Source organism: Rhamphochromis sp. 'chilingali' (assembly GCF_963969265.1).
Source record: "Rhamphochromis sp. 'chilingali' genome assembly, chromosome: 9".
In the NCBI taxonomy this organism is placed as follows: Eukaryota; Metazoa; Chordata; class Actinopteri; order Cichliformes; family Cichlidae; genus Rhamphochromis; species Rhamphochromis sp. 'chilingali'.
Genome location: NC_137936.1, coordinates 30,370,048 through 30,385,538, shown reverse-complemented (window position 1 = coordinate 30,385,538; position 15,491 = coordinate 30,370,048). Strand labels below are relative to the sequence as shown.

The following is a 15,491-nucleotide window of genomic DNA, read 5'->3' as shown; positions in this document are numbered from 1 at the left end:
ATCAACAGATGCCCTACTCTTAGTTTAAAATGTCTTTTGCTATATAGAGAGAGAAGACAAATAGAGCTTGGTTTATGAGGATTAAAAAGTTTGTTTTTAACCTTTGGCATTGTATCCTCTATCCTGTGTTTGTGACGGAATCATGCTGCCAGGAGAGTTGTGCAGATTCTGATGACAGACTGCCCTCAGGTTAGCTTTCAGTGGAGAATAACTGAGTAATGAAAACCCAAATCAGATTTCTTGAAAATGAAAAATGGATTTTTCCACTGTGCATACAGTTTTGTGGGAGCTGTAAACATATAACAAGTCAATTCTAAGCTAGCAAAATTCATTTATAACGTGCTTTTAACAAACTGGGTCATTGTAAAATTCTTTACAGACCAACAAAGCAGCAAAGCACATGGCTAAAGGAGGGTACTATTATTTCGAATATTTAGAGGTGTGTGTGTTTGAGTGCATCATTCCTTCGTACAACAGTGCACAGAGGAATACAACATAAACCACAGTACACAAAACATCAGGATTGCAGTAATTCGCACAGAGAGGATCATGGTAAACTAGCAAGCTGTTCTAAATCAGGGGTGTTATATATGTTACCACTTCCTGCTCAGCGTCCAGTGGAAACATTCCTCCCAGAAGGCCTGTTAGCATACACTTGATAGCTCTCCTTGTTACCTCCATGATAAAACCACAAACAAACAGAAAATCCAGAACAAAGCTACTCCTGAACAAAGCAGGACAATGCTTTGTTCTGTATTCATCAACCTGATAAACAATAATAATCACAGTAATGATGTCTGTTCAAGGACGCTTGGGAGCCAGGGAGGTGGATAAGGGGATGTGCAGGGGGTGCAGGGAGGAGATGGGTGTTGTTAATCTGAGAGGATGTGTGGAGTTTAGAGGGATAGGGAGGGGTGCCATGGCTGCTCACACTAAGATAAGGCTGCCTTCCTGCCACTGCTTACCACAGCCTCAGCCTCTTCCCAACAACACAGGGCTAGCTGCTCCCTTCCTAGGCCAGGGATTTTGCATGTATGTGATAAGATGCTCCTGAGCATTGCAAATAGCACAGGTATTAGCCTGCCCTCTGCTTCACAAAGGAATGCCGCAGAACAGCATGAGGGGACGGAGAGGATGAACCTAGACTGAAGCCAGCCACTGTTCTGGGTGAACAGATAAGTGGTGCTCTGACAAAAGGTTCAGAGAATGGAAGAGGTGGCCAGTGGCACCCCTGCTGGGCCAGATGAAGACAAGCTCACCATGTGGTCCCAAAATTCACATCCCACTTTTGTCAGCTGCAGTTGCCTTTAAAAAAAATATAGATGGATAGATAAATTAACTCAGATACTCTGCTTGATGCTCGCTCATAAATCTGACATTGCATTATTGTGGGTAGAATATTCATTATTTTGATGATTTGGCTTCCAGATATAAAGCCAGCAAGCCAAAGTGTAAGCAAAATAAAGAGACATGCCAATTTTAAACACTAGACAAATAAACAAGATGAACAAAATATGTGCAGTTTGTGTATTTGATATAATTAGTTTGCCCACACAGCACGAAAAGGCCACATCGTAATGAAGGGAAACGAATAAAAATCAATGAAACAAGGATTTGGATTTTTTTTTCTGTGAAATTTCTTGTAATAAAAAAACATTATGATCTGTGATTTTCATTTCTTCAAGGAGATGCAGCATCACTTAGGATTCTGCCAGGAAAAAGCATGACAGAGAGAGGGAATGGTGATGTCTATTTCCCTACCAATATGTCTAACATATTGCGAGCTCATGATTGTAGGCTGATTGTGTGTGCTATATTAATTAGTATTCCATGACACGTGAACATTCCAGAGTAAGCCCCTGCACCACGAGCCACTTCTCAATGAAAAGAAATGAACAGATGTCCTAATCTACTCTACAGTGAGTCCAGGCAGACTTTAATTACAGTGTGCACAGTAGCACAAGTGAACCTGCCTGATTGAAGTAAACACTGTGTGATTGTCAGCACATTACTTTCCTCCAGAAATAACTTTTGCTTAATTAAGGACTGTGGAACTTCTGCTTAAAAGATATGCGTCATGCAAGACACTATCACTATCTGCTAAGTAAGCCACAACACAACCACGGACATATTGCAGACAGTGCAATATGACAGAACTGCCAAAATATGTCTGTCAGGTCTTTGCATACATGGACTCTTGAATTGTTGTGCGCTCAAACTCACCTTAGACTGCAAAAGGCTGCACTCAACTTGTCGTCCTTATCTAATCTTTCAAATAGAGGGAGTTCTTTAGCTGAGTGAACTGCTTTGTTTGAGTTTTTGCCTTACCAGGGAATGTTTTAAGGGAGAAGGAGAGCAAGTAAGATGGGCAGTTTAGAACAGCATGTATTTATCCTTTCCTCATTTGATCACTATTCAGGTTGCATTTTATATAGAAGATTTATGCATGAGATACTGTAGACTATTAAAATTATTGTACTGACACAGATGGCCTACAGCAAGCAAAGAGCCTTTTAGGAAAATATGCTGTCTGGTTAATTAAAGGTTAGCAAGCGATGATGACAATAACACCACACGTGTGTGCAGACACACACACACGCAGAGAGTTCTCAGTGACATACATAAAAAGTGCTGCTCGTCAAAACTCCAGTCAAAATGCTATTGAACACAAGACCATGTAGTTCCATAATCAAGTAGCAAACCCAACTCCAGAAACTAAACACATACGAAATGGGATATTTTGGTGAACTACAACAACAAGAAACCTGACTTGGGTTACTAATGTACAGTGTAGTCCATATGTTTTTTGTTTTTTTTATTTAATTAATTCAGGAGATGAGCGGTGATGGAGGAGCCAGATGAGGAAGAGGGAAATGACATGATGAGAAAGATAGGATGAAACTATAGATGTAAAACTGTTAAATGATCATATATTTGCAATCTCTAAATTAAAAGTAACTTTAAAGCACTCTACATATGTGGTCGGTCTCTAGTTGCATAAATAAAATGCGATTAGGCAGATGCATCTCAGCCATTGTATTCACGATGGCAGTGCAACATGGAGCCTTCCACAAACCTACACCTGTATGTGTCACATAATTTTCAGTTAACATAAAAAACTGAAACTTTATATTGGCCAACATACTTTTTTTTAATATCCAAGTTCTACCAACAGCAAAGTAGAAACTAGCCAAAGTTTTCCTAAAATCTAACTATAAGCCGTGCTACAGCCTGTTCAGTTCTGCTTTTCTTCACTTTTGAAAATACATCCTTGGATGCTTGGTTGGGGTCAGGTGCTTTTGTTGTGTTTGCAGTAGTGGATAACAGAGCTCTTTCTTGCTCAGGCACATTTTGTTCTTTTCTTTGAATGTCTTCAACGTTCTCGGCCATTCACTAAGAAGTAACATGGATATATCCGCCCATCAAAAGTTTTGGACAACTTTGCTATTTTTGTCCTTTCTAATACTCTGCTTAACTTTTGCATAAATATAGCAAAAGTACTGCTTTGTGTTAGCGCATTACACAGAAATGTAATGTGTCTACAGTTCCAAACACTGATGGTGATCAGATGTAATGCCTCGAGCACCTGATTTTTAATCCTCACAGCTTGGGCACTATGGGGTTTATTTTATTGGAGTGCCATGACAGTGGGTGATTTCACATTGCTCTCATACAATATTAATTGCATTGTTTTCCAGCAAAATGAAAAAAAGAAAAAAAAAAATCACAATAATGAAAGTTGCAAAGTCAAATATCAAATTCATTTTTTCTTTGTTTTTTCCTTTTAGGACATTGCCGGTAAAAATCTTTGTGCACAAGCATTCCAAGGTAAAGTCGTTTTTGTTTTTCAAATTAAAAAACATGAAAGTGTCAAGAGTCTTTTGAATGAATCAGTGAATATCATCTATTCAGCAGCTCATGAAGAACATGGCTATTCTATACCCATAGCCAGATAAATATCGGTGTTGATTGTGTTAATTTACAGTATATAGCTCTGTGCAAAGATTTATTTTTTTTGTACTTTAAATGATAGATTCCCAAGATTACCCATTACACAATTCTACATGGACAACAAAACCAGGATTTTTACTCACATGGCACCAAATCCTGCAGTACTGTCAAAGCTGCTGCTGTCAGAGGGATATTCACATAGTGCTCATCGCGTGATTGCCTTGACACACTGGGTCATTGCAAAGACTGATCTAAGTCTTCTGTCAGTGTGCAGGGTTTCCAAAAGGGGAAAGGAAAATAATCTGTTTATTATCTGTTCCTGAATTGGTAGATTTCCCTGCCTAAACATAGTAAAATAGTTTTTGGCATCTAAACGCTCCCAACCAGCTGGTGAAAATGAACAAAAGGTGAGAGAAATGAAATCAACCACGTGTGCTAACCATAAACATAAACAAAGTAACAACAACTTAGATGATTAGCAATTGCAAATACACCAAACCAATCTGCATTTCTTGCTTAAAACATTCAAAGATGACTGATGACCACAGCACCCATAACACACATGAGCTCCCCTCTTTACATTTCCTAACAGTGACATCTGACAGGCTGTAGAAGCTTTCTGAGCAGTCCCAGTGAGTTAAATCGAAAAAGCTGGACTCAGCAACAATCCACAAATATGCTAAAATAACTCGTTTTTTCAGGGCGTTGTATAGATCCATTGCTGCAATTATGGCAAGATGGAGACAAGAAAGATTGTCATCAGCCCCGACCTCTGCTTTCTCTGCAGGTAAAGGTCTGGTGACTTTGCGGTTCACCACAAGCCAATTTATTTACAGCCCTCCACTTGTGGCTGTGTAAATATTCTTCATGAGAGAGGAGGCTGTCACCAAAGCAACACACTTCATCAAAAACAACCCTTTCTTGTCAGGGGCTAATGTGAAGGTGTATATCACGCCATGCGCCCGCCCTCTGAGTAGTGAGATGTAGGGATTGTTACGAGTAATGGGACTCCCAGGGGGACTCTACACCTTCACCGAGTTTAAGTCTTCAGTTAGAAGGTGACACATAGTCTTGGCTGACAATAACCACAGGAAGCAGTGGGATTGTTATGATACAATAAGCTACAACAGGAATCGCTGTTTATCAGGGTAGATTTAAGGATTCTTGCCACTTATTACATCATACAGATTCCTCATACCAGCAGGCCCCCAAAGGCAGGTCATACTGTGTGTCTAGAAATTAAATTTCTTACCAGTTATGGAATGACGCATCTGCCTCACTATAACAGTAGTCATAACTGTAATGGTGAATAATGGAAATAATCATCTATATTTTTCTGTGTTGTCTGCAACTAGCCCGAAGTTTTCAGTGTGACCTCCTTAAGGAGCAGTTATTGGATTAGGCTGTCATGCCAACGGACTGATGCGTGATCAAACACTTTATTCTCCTCAGCAGTCTTTATTACACACAATCCTTGAGGGAGGATGTGACTCATAAAGAGCTGTTATGAATCACTTACAGATGGATGCTTAGCCTGCAGTTAGAAATGGACAATACAATATGAGATAGAAACATCTAATTTGAATCATTGTGTGACTATTGTGCCATTATCAGTTCACTTTCATCAAGTTGTGAACCATTAGCATGGTTTCCATGCCTATTTTCCTTCTATAGCCTCTAAATGGAGTCCTGGATGAGGCCTGGGGTCTATTTAGAGGGACCTCCTGGGGGCTAATGAGCTCACCACTCTAGGATGCATAATTTAACCATAAGCCTCATTCCATGGTTCTCTGTGCTACAATAACTGAAATATTCATACGTTGTTTAAGCTGATACATTTGTAGATCAATTTACATCATGAAGAGGTCAAAGTAATTTGACAAATGCAACAATTTGAGAACATAAATAATGTTAAATATTATGAAGTCTGCTGTGGTGGTAATTCAAACTTAATCAAATTCATTCTTGGCTCAAGCTGCTGTACACACACGGAAAATACAGTAATCGGGTAACTGCTAAATTGACATATATGATCTTCATATGTCCAGCAGGACTAATTTTACGATTTTCATCTAAGCATCATGTACATAAAAATAAGCGTGCACTTTTCATATAATCTTAAAAGGGGTTCAGTCTTTTAGAGTTAATCATAGTGAATTGAAAGAAGGTGGTTATGTGTTCTCCTGAACCTCTGCCACAGGTAAGGTGTTTTGGAGGGAAACTAACTGCACCATCGTCCATTTTGTTTCTTGCTTAAAAAAAATTACTATAGGTCTGGAGTGCTAGACTTTGAAAGAATAAATAAATAGAGACAGAATAGAAAGAGTGTAGAGCCTTCATACATTTGTATGGGACTTCTTGTGGCTAAGAAGGTTATTGAGAAACATCAAAGGCAAACGTAATGCTCTGACCAGCTAACAATAACAGCTATCAAATAATAGGATCAATATGATAATCATAGCAAATGTGATCTAAGTGAAACATTTTAGATTTTGTTTCTCTTCTGTAAATGAACTGACTACAACAAACTTGGATCAGTGTCATGTAGTAAGTAGAGGTATCAGCGATGACAGTTAAGCTAACGTAGTATAGTGGATACAACTGGCTTGCTGAAACATCTCTATTGTATTGCATTTGCAGATGATGATGATGATGATCAGATACCTGCTCTGTGAAAAGCAGCAGTCTTGACTTCACTCTGAGTAAAACTGTATTTACCTTTTTTCTTTTTTTTTTTCTTTTTTTTTTTTAAATGGAAGGAAAAACTTTCTCTAAATAGTAAAGTGTCCTTAAATGCAAAGACACATCAAGCAGTGATATGCCAGCAAAGTTTCGAAGACATCAGCTGTCAAAGGTTGACACAACACAGACTTCACAATCTGTCACAAAATGTATTAGAGGCACAAAGACAATGCACTCTTAACACTAACTTGAAACTTCAGTTAATGGATGCACTCTTTGGAAACTACTGAACCTGCTGTTTTACATTATGCCTTCACTTTCTTGATGATTTCAATGGGAGTGTCAATGATATAACCCTGACTGACTTTGACTATGAAACAGTTAGTTTATCAAATTGACATTTTGGGCCAGCAGTTTTAATTTGATGTAGAGCTAAAACTTCTAAAGCACTGTTTTGAAATTGTAGTGATTTCACATCCAGGGATGCTTTGAGGAGACAACAGTGAAAATAGCGTGCTCTTAAAACATAGATACAAACCACAAGATATCACGGCTGTCCTTTGGTCTTATAAGGGTCAGATAATTCTGTAGTAGCTACTGTTATATTATTTGGACTACTATACACTTACCTTCATCTCAGAGTATTCTCCTGAATTTAAGTATACCTTGTGAGAAACTACAGCTGCCATCTGATCTTGGAGCTACAGTAGAAGGCATACTTTCAAAGAAAATACTGAGTATGCTGAGTCCTGCTTTACTACTTTGCTATGAGACATTTTATACTAATTTCACTTATACCTGTTGCCATAGAATCAGAAGAATCAGAAAGGGTTTTATTGCCAAATGTTGAGCAGGTTTACAACATTAGGAAATTGCTGCGGTGCTTCAGTGCAAACATACTGTCATAAATTATGCTAAAATAGACATGAAAATAAAAATAAGAATAAGAATTAAAAGTGCTAAGTAGATAGATATATACATGAGTGCAGGTGGTGATCAGTGCCAAACATGGAATGATGCAGTGAACACAGTGAACTGTATCTTCCCAATAGCTCTTTAAAAACATCACAAAAATTAAACTTTTTTGCATAAAAATAACTTTAGTGTTGCAGTAGTTGGCCAGTCGTATTTATAAAATTAGCTTTATGTTGATAACTCTGATGCAAACACACCAAACATGTTGATAGTGGCTTAATATACATAATAATAGAATATGTGTTGGAATTATTAAATTGAAACAACATATTTGTATTGCACATGGTACCTGAATACAGTAAAGATAAAATTGTTTAAATGTAAGCATGAATTATAGCTTACTGAGCTGTGAGATAGCTGTAAAGACTCGACATGAATAAAAACATCATATAAAAGTCATTTGAATACAACAAATTAAAATGAGAAAACTAATGCTGAATAAACATAATGTTAATGCATGCAATTGTTGTGCCTATTTTTCCATGTTAATCAAACTGATGTTTTTTCAGTGCAGGGTGCTCTGTTAAGTAATTACACTGGCAGCTGACGTCAGTATCTTAAGTGAGCTGTGCATGAGTTGACACTCATGTAAAACTAAAAACATTAATTTGCACCTAAGGTGATGATGATGTGTTTGTAATCACTCGTACATTTCAGAGTTAGCAATCAGAGGTTGTGCTTGATCGGCCTCTACTTCCTCATTGTTCCATACTAACACGGAATGTTTTATCTTTTCTGTTCATTAATGAACACCAGAAGTTTCAGGGGGTTTGTTGTTTTTGTGTTTGAGTGTGTGCACGCACAGGGGTGTGTGTGTATATGTCTTGTAATTATCTGAAGTACATTCTGGTTGGACTGTTCAAAAGAAATACCCAGTTCAACAAAACAAAGTGAGACAATACCTCATCACACAGCCCACTCCTTTGCAGCATCTTCAAAAGGGATAATGGCACCTTTGCTAGGATGCAAATATAACACAAGTATAAAATTATAATCATCTCATGAAACATGAACATCGTTGGAAACAAAGACAACAAGACCATTTACTGTGATTAAAAGGATTTAGCTCATTATTGACTGTATTGATAATGCAATCGCTATGTGATCATTTGCAGAGGAATGGTTTATTTGAAGAGATTCATCCAGAATTTAGATTTGATTTCATCATAGCACAGAAACAGCACTGTTGAAGTCACTAATGATGCAGTGGACTCATCTCTGTGCTTGTCCTGTCAGACCTCAGTGCACCATGCAAAGCTGTTGATCACAATATCAACACTTTACCACGGTAACTTGAATACACGCTAGGTGTTAAAGGAATTGCCCTGAACTGGTTTGAATGATTTCCTGATAGATTCAGTTTGTACATGTAAATTGAGAGTCTTTTCCACACACACAAGTTAGTTCGTCAGGGTTCTGAAATCTACATTTTCATTGCTGTATTTATCTATGAAGCCAGATGACATTAATCTATTAATTAAAATACAGGCATGTCTTAAAGATATGAAGGCCTTGATGTATTGCATTTATTATCTACTAAATTCTGAAAAAACTAAGCTTAATGTACTTGGCCCTAAAAATCTTAGAAATATGATGTAACAAGATACTTCCTCTAGATGGCATTACCTTGGCCTCAAGTAACACTGTGATGAACCTTTGGGACACAATGCCCTACACCATGTGCTCCAAACAAATATGTAAGACTGCTTTCTTTTATCAGTGTAATATTGTTAAGATTAGAAACATCCTTTCAGAGTTTCAAAGTTACTTTGAGGTTTGAGGAGTTACTAGCTAGACCACATTTCTACCATATTTGATTCTCTTCGTTTCCCATTTAAATCTAGAATTTAATGACTACATAGTCCTAATAGAGCACTTTACTGTTGAACTGTAGGCTTATTTGTGGTTCATAGGGTTTCCAGAAGTAGGATGGGAAGCAAAGCCTTTCAAGTCCCTACTGTGTAGCCAACACCCAGTTTGGATTAGGGAAACAAATGCTCTCTAGCTTTAAGATTATGCCTAAAGCTTTCATTGTTTCTTTCCTTCTTTCTTTTAATAAAATTTGTAGTTAAAGCTCGTTCAGGTGATCCAGAACCATTCCTTAGTTATGCTGCTAAAGGCTCAGCAGTTGGGTGACCTCCCATGGTCCATCCTCCAACCTCTCTTCTCCTAGCCTTTCACTTCCCAGGTGTTCATAGACTACTTTTGCAATTCCTGATTTTACCAGAAGATTCTTCCTGTTAAAAGGGACCTTTTCCTTCCCGTTGGCACCAAGTGTTTGGTCATGTAGACCAACTGACTAGAGACAAACATTAGAGGCATAATAATGAGCCAGTGTTCTCCAACTTCTTTAACTATTGTTGCTTGGTCAAATGTTAAATTAAGCATTAAAAGAAGATGAAAAATAACAAAATTTTAAGTTAATAGAGGTAAAGAGAAAAAAATGATAAAAGGCTTAAAAGGATGGCAATTTTATGAAAGTATGCTCCAGAACTGGCATGCTGCAACGAGAAATTATTTCTTCTTTTCATGCATTTTACCATAAAGCTTCTGTCAGAGCATGAATTATATTAGGATCTCACATTTAAACCCACATCTCATTTGGGGATTTTCCTTTGGATCATGATCAGACTCTCCATTTTCTACTTTCCATCTGTAAAGTCTTTAAATGTTCTATTCTCTGGATCTAAATTTGGCTGTTTGGGATAGAAATGGGTCAGTGTTTTGGTTTTCGGGCAGATCATTTGGCTACACATTTATCAGGAGCATTGTATAAACACTGTATAGTGTTATGACATTAGTATGACTAACTTCAACTAATGTATGTTTTCACTCTTCCAACTTAGTCTTGTAAACTGAATGAAAAAAATAGTTTATTTTTACATTGTTTAAAATTACCATCTAACTCTACAAAAGAACAGTCTATTTTTTCATGCCCCTGCCTCTTACAAAGCCGATATGGTTCATCTCTACTGGAACAAGTTTAATAATTAATATTTCCAGTATACCATAAACCATTCACAAATTAGAGCTTTTATAATGTCAAATCCCTGGTTATATGTAAAATAAATAAATAAATAAATAATATTTAAAAAGTGTGCATTACTATATTGTAGCCACATGTATGTTCTAAAATGGTCACATGCAGGACTGAATGCACTGGAACTGACAAAGATCTTCAAGGCACTGTGTGGAACGTTCTCATATAGTAGCACATGTACTCAGCACACACATGTCCATTACTTTTTCATTCAGTTTTCTTCTTCATCCACTCCTTTTCACATACTCCAACGCTGAGACACTATTGAGTAAATGGTTTTCACATGTGTTCTGTGAAATCATCGCCGATGCATCATGTGTCAACACTAAAAAGTGCCACTTACATCAAACGTGGTGCACTGGGAAGAGATTGGTTAATGCTTAAAGGCAGTACCCCACACTTTTGTTCTGGGAATAATATTCTATATTCATCAATGACAGAATGAATAATTAATTACTGGAGCATCAGGTTTACCCATCAGTTCATGTGTGAATCACCGAGATCACCACTTTGTTCAGCTACAATGGACCTGTCTAGCCTTACAGCACTTAATACCTTCATTCAAGAAATGTGGACATTTAACCATACTCTTTCTAAAGACTTACAGAATGCTATAAACCTACGGTGGCCCCTAGAGACAAAGCACGTACAAACTCCAAAACACTTGCAAACTCCAAAACACATGCAAATTCCAAAACACATGCAAACTAAAAAACACTTGCAAACTAAAAAACACATGCAAACTCCAAAACGCGTACAAACTCCAAAACGCTTGCAAAATCCAAAACACTTGCAAACTAAAAAACACATGCAAACTCCAAAACACGTACAAACTCCAAAACGCTTGCAAAATCCAAAACGCTTGCAAAATCCAAAACACTTGCAAACTAAAAAGCACATGCAAACTAAAAAGCACATGCAAACTAAAAAGCACATGCAAACTCCAAAACACGTACAAACTCCAAAACGTTTGCAAAATCCAAAACACTTGCAAACTAAAAAACACATGCAAACTCCAAAACACGTACAAACTCCAAAACGCTTGCAAAATCCAAAACACTTGCAAACTAAAAAAAACTTGCAAACTAAAAAGCACATGCAAACTCCAAAACACTTGCAAAATCCAAAACACTTGCAAACTCAAAAACACTTGCAAACTCAAAAACACTTGCAAACTCAAAAACACTTGCAAACTCAAAAACACTTGCAAACTCAAAAACACAACGGAAGTGCTCCAGGACGCTAGGGGCAGTGTTGAGCTTTTGTTACCTAGTAACTACACAAGCCAGGAAGTACCAATGACCGGATTTGGGGTTTGCAGCCTTAAAGGCCGCATTTTAAGGCCGATTACCTCACAGCGACAAGAGAAGGCTTTCCGAATTCAAAGGCTGCCCGAAATGCGGCCCTGAAATGCGTCCTTAATTTCCCTGAATTTTAAGGATGGGTCGGTGTAGCCTTCATGGCCCAACATATCCCAGACTTCATAGTGCGGTGGTGGTGTGGATAATTTTGCCGGAAAAAAAACGGTGGAAGCGGAGCGGAGGAAGAGTAAACTTTCAGAAGTAAGTACTGAATATTATGTCACTTATTTATGCGCAAATATTTTTTTAATGAAGAACATGAAACCATTATTGTTGGCCACATGTCGGGAAAGTTGACATTAGCGATGTTTGTACTTTCAGAATTAACTTGGTTTTAAAGCCTTTACTTTAATAAATATATATATAGTCGACCTTAATCTTACAGAGATGATTTTGTGGATAATTAAAGTCAGTCATATATCCACAAACACAACAAGCTGAAAGTCAGTGATGCTGCTCAGTTCGCAGTCATGAATATCACGGCACAAGCAGGATTCACTGCACTGTTAATGTTAGCTATGTTATATTGCTGCCTCTGTTCGGTGGTGTCGAGCCAAACGGACTTTAACGTGTGTTTGAACGAGCTGACGGTTCACTCGTTAAGCTGAAAGAAAGATGCTTTAATCACAGCAGTCACACATGTGTCCACTGTACCATCTGGGAACTCTTCTTGTTTTGTAATAACACAAACTAAATCCTCCTTCTTTTGTGCTGTTTTGTAGCAGTGTATACACCTGAGACTTTAACCTGTGTCTGTCCTGCACTCTCTCTCTTTTTCTTTCTCTCTGATTGTGGAATAAAAGTATGAACATGTGTTTATAAGTTACACTTGTGTTTGAATCCTGCAGCTTATCACACATTTGATTTCCATGTGTGACAACTGCAAGTGTCCAGAGTGAGGACAGACTGAGGGACCCACTGCTGCACATCATCTGTGAGGCTTTGCATCCCTGATGATCCACCGAACTCAACAGTGTGTGAGGAAGAGGAGGAGGAAGAGCCAGCAGCAGCTGACAGATGGAGAGAATAGACAGACTGTTCCCTGTTTGTGAAGGACTGCTAGAAAAGTTTAACATAACTGTCTGTCCTGAATCAGTCTTATTAGGTAATGTTCAAATAATTTTATCCTCCCAGTGTTTTCAGTGTGGGAGAAAGTACTCAGGGCCTTCAAGTTACACACTATGAAAGGCAGCAACAAGTGTAATATTCAGAAACCTAAAGTATGTATCTGCAGCAGAATGGAGCTAAAAATAAATGTTTGTTTCAGTTCTATGAAGCTTTGAGTATTTTGGATTAGTAGCACTGCTGTGTTTGTTGCATCATATTGCTGTAATTGTTTATATGCTTTATATATTCTGAGGTAAGTTGATCTATAGTGTTACATCATATTCTATAAGGATGTTATGTGTTTGTATACTTTCTGCCCAGTTTGACCCATTTAGCAGAAGTCAGCCTGTTTAAGGCTCTGATATCTATTCTGTATGACTTAAAGCAGTTATGACATGGTCTGATTTTCTCACCCAATAAAGGAATATTTCATATATCAGTCTACTCTTCATTTTATCAGAAACAGTTATCACAGCTTGTACATTTTCTTTTTATAAATATATGTAAGCAATGAGCCAAATTTAGTAATGGCAACATACTGAAGTAACAACATTTGTCTCTGATATATGATACACCTATATATACACTGCCAAAGATACTTGTCTTTGAGTGAAGATTTAAGGTGATAAGACATAACTGCAACTTGAATCTGTACTGGTCAGTATTTGACACAGAGTTCATGTTCACTGCTGTAATAGCTAATAATTTATATAATAACTATAATATTGGCCATATTATATTTACATTACCAAAGTGATATGACTTTAGTCTCATGAACAACATTAGCTAATTCTTATTTACTAACTAATCTTGAAATAACTGTTCAGTACAGAAATGAAGCCCAAAAATCATGTTTTACTGTCCTGTGGTCTCAGCCTCAGATACTTATCAAATCACACAAAGCTCTTGTAGAAACAAACAAATGAACAAAATATATTCTCCCTCATTTCTGTCAAACCAAGTTGTATGACACGTTTCCAGCGGTTAGTATCATGGTTGCTAGGCAACCTGGGAAGCGCGACAGAGACTAGACCGTCCCATACAGACAAACTTGCCGTTTATTTTGCAAATAGAGCTCAACACTGCCCCTAGCGTCCTGGAGCACTTCCGTTGTGTTTTGGAGTTTGCAAGCGTTTTGGAGTTTGCAAGCGTTTTGGAGTTTGCAAGCGTTTTGGAGTTTGCAAGCGTTTTGGAGTTTGCAAGCGTTTTGGAGTTTGCAAGCGTTTTGGAGTTTGCAAGCGTTTTGGAGTTTGTACGTGTTTTGGAGTTTGCATGTGTTTTTTAGTTTGCAAGTGTTTTTTAGTTTGCAAGTGTTTTGGATTTTGCAAGCGTTTTGGATTTTGCAAGCGTTTTGGAGTTTGTACGTGTTTTGGAGTTTGCATGTGTTTTTTAGTTTGCAAGTGTTTTTTAGTTTGCATGTGTTTTGGAATTTGCATGTGTTTTGGAGTTTGCAAGTGTTTTGGAGTTTGTACGTGCTTTGTCTCTAGGGGCCACCATAATAAACCCATGAAACTACTGATGATTTCTATGTGGCTGAAGCTATCCTACTATCAACCACTTAGAAACAGCATTGTGTTTTTTAGAGCATTAAGCAATAGTGATGTTTACACATTCCTGATTTAGTCTAAGTTAGTTATAAGGGCGTACACAAATCATTCCTGGTCACATATGACCAATTAAAACACACACACACACACACACACACACACACACACACACACACACCAACTGCAACCATGGGATGAATCTTAAATGCAAAAACATCCAAAAGAGCTTAAAAATAAAATACAGGTTCACTACAACACAGCTGCTGCAGCTAAAGCAGAACGAGAGCGTGTGTGAAAGGAAAAACAATGCACTAATGTGTGTGTGTGCTTGTTGAGTTGATGAGACTAGAACAGTGGTATATTTAAAAAACTAAAGCTATTTAAAGTTTATCATGAGAGGCCAAAACTAGGCCATGTCTTCCTTGGTCCTGGTGATCTTGTTCATATTATTTGCAAGAGAGTTACTGGTCAATAGCTTTGAAAATAACTTGCTCAGCAGTGCATTAGGTCTGCAGCTTAATGGCAGTGTACCCTGGTAAGAAATGAAGTACGGGTCTTTGGTATGTTTTTAAGACAGCTGATATAAGAAAAAGGATTTCTACGATAGTTTCAGGCTGCTAAAATTGTTGTTTTGGGGTTTTTTTTTTCAAATTTAGTGTCCGCATGTTAGGTTTCTTTCCTCACAGCTGGTTAATGACAGCAACCAAATCCTGCTGCTGCAGTAAAGAGAAAGAAACAAGTCAGTTATGTTTAGTAACAAGATTTTTTATGCCATTGGGTCAAAATATCAAGATCACATAATTTGACTAAAGTAAGAAAACTGCCAGT

The 15,491-nt window shown here is 37.6% G+C and overlaps 1 long non-coding RNA gene across 1 annotated transcript; it reads left to right on the top strand.

Moving 5' to 3' along the window:
- Positions 1-11,942: 11,942 nt before the first annotated feature.
- LOC308402535 lies at positions 11,943-13,550 on the top strand. Its single transcript, XR_013972772.1, has 2 exons — positions 11,943-12,210; positions 12,858-13,550. It is a non-coding gene; the product is annotated as an uncharacterized lncRNA (long non-coding RNA).
- The last annotated feature ends 1,941 nt before the right edge of the window (positions 13,551-15,491 follow it).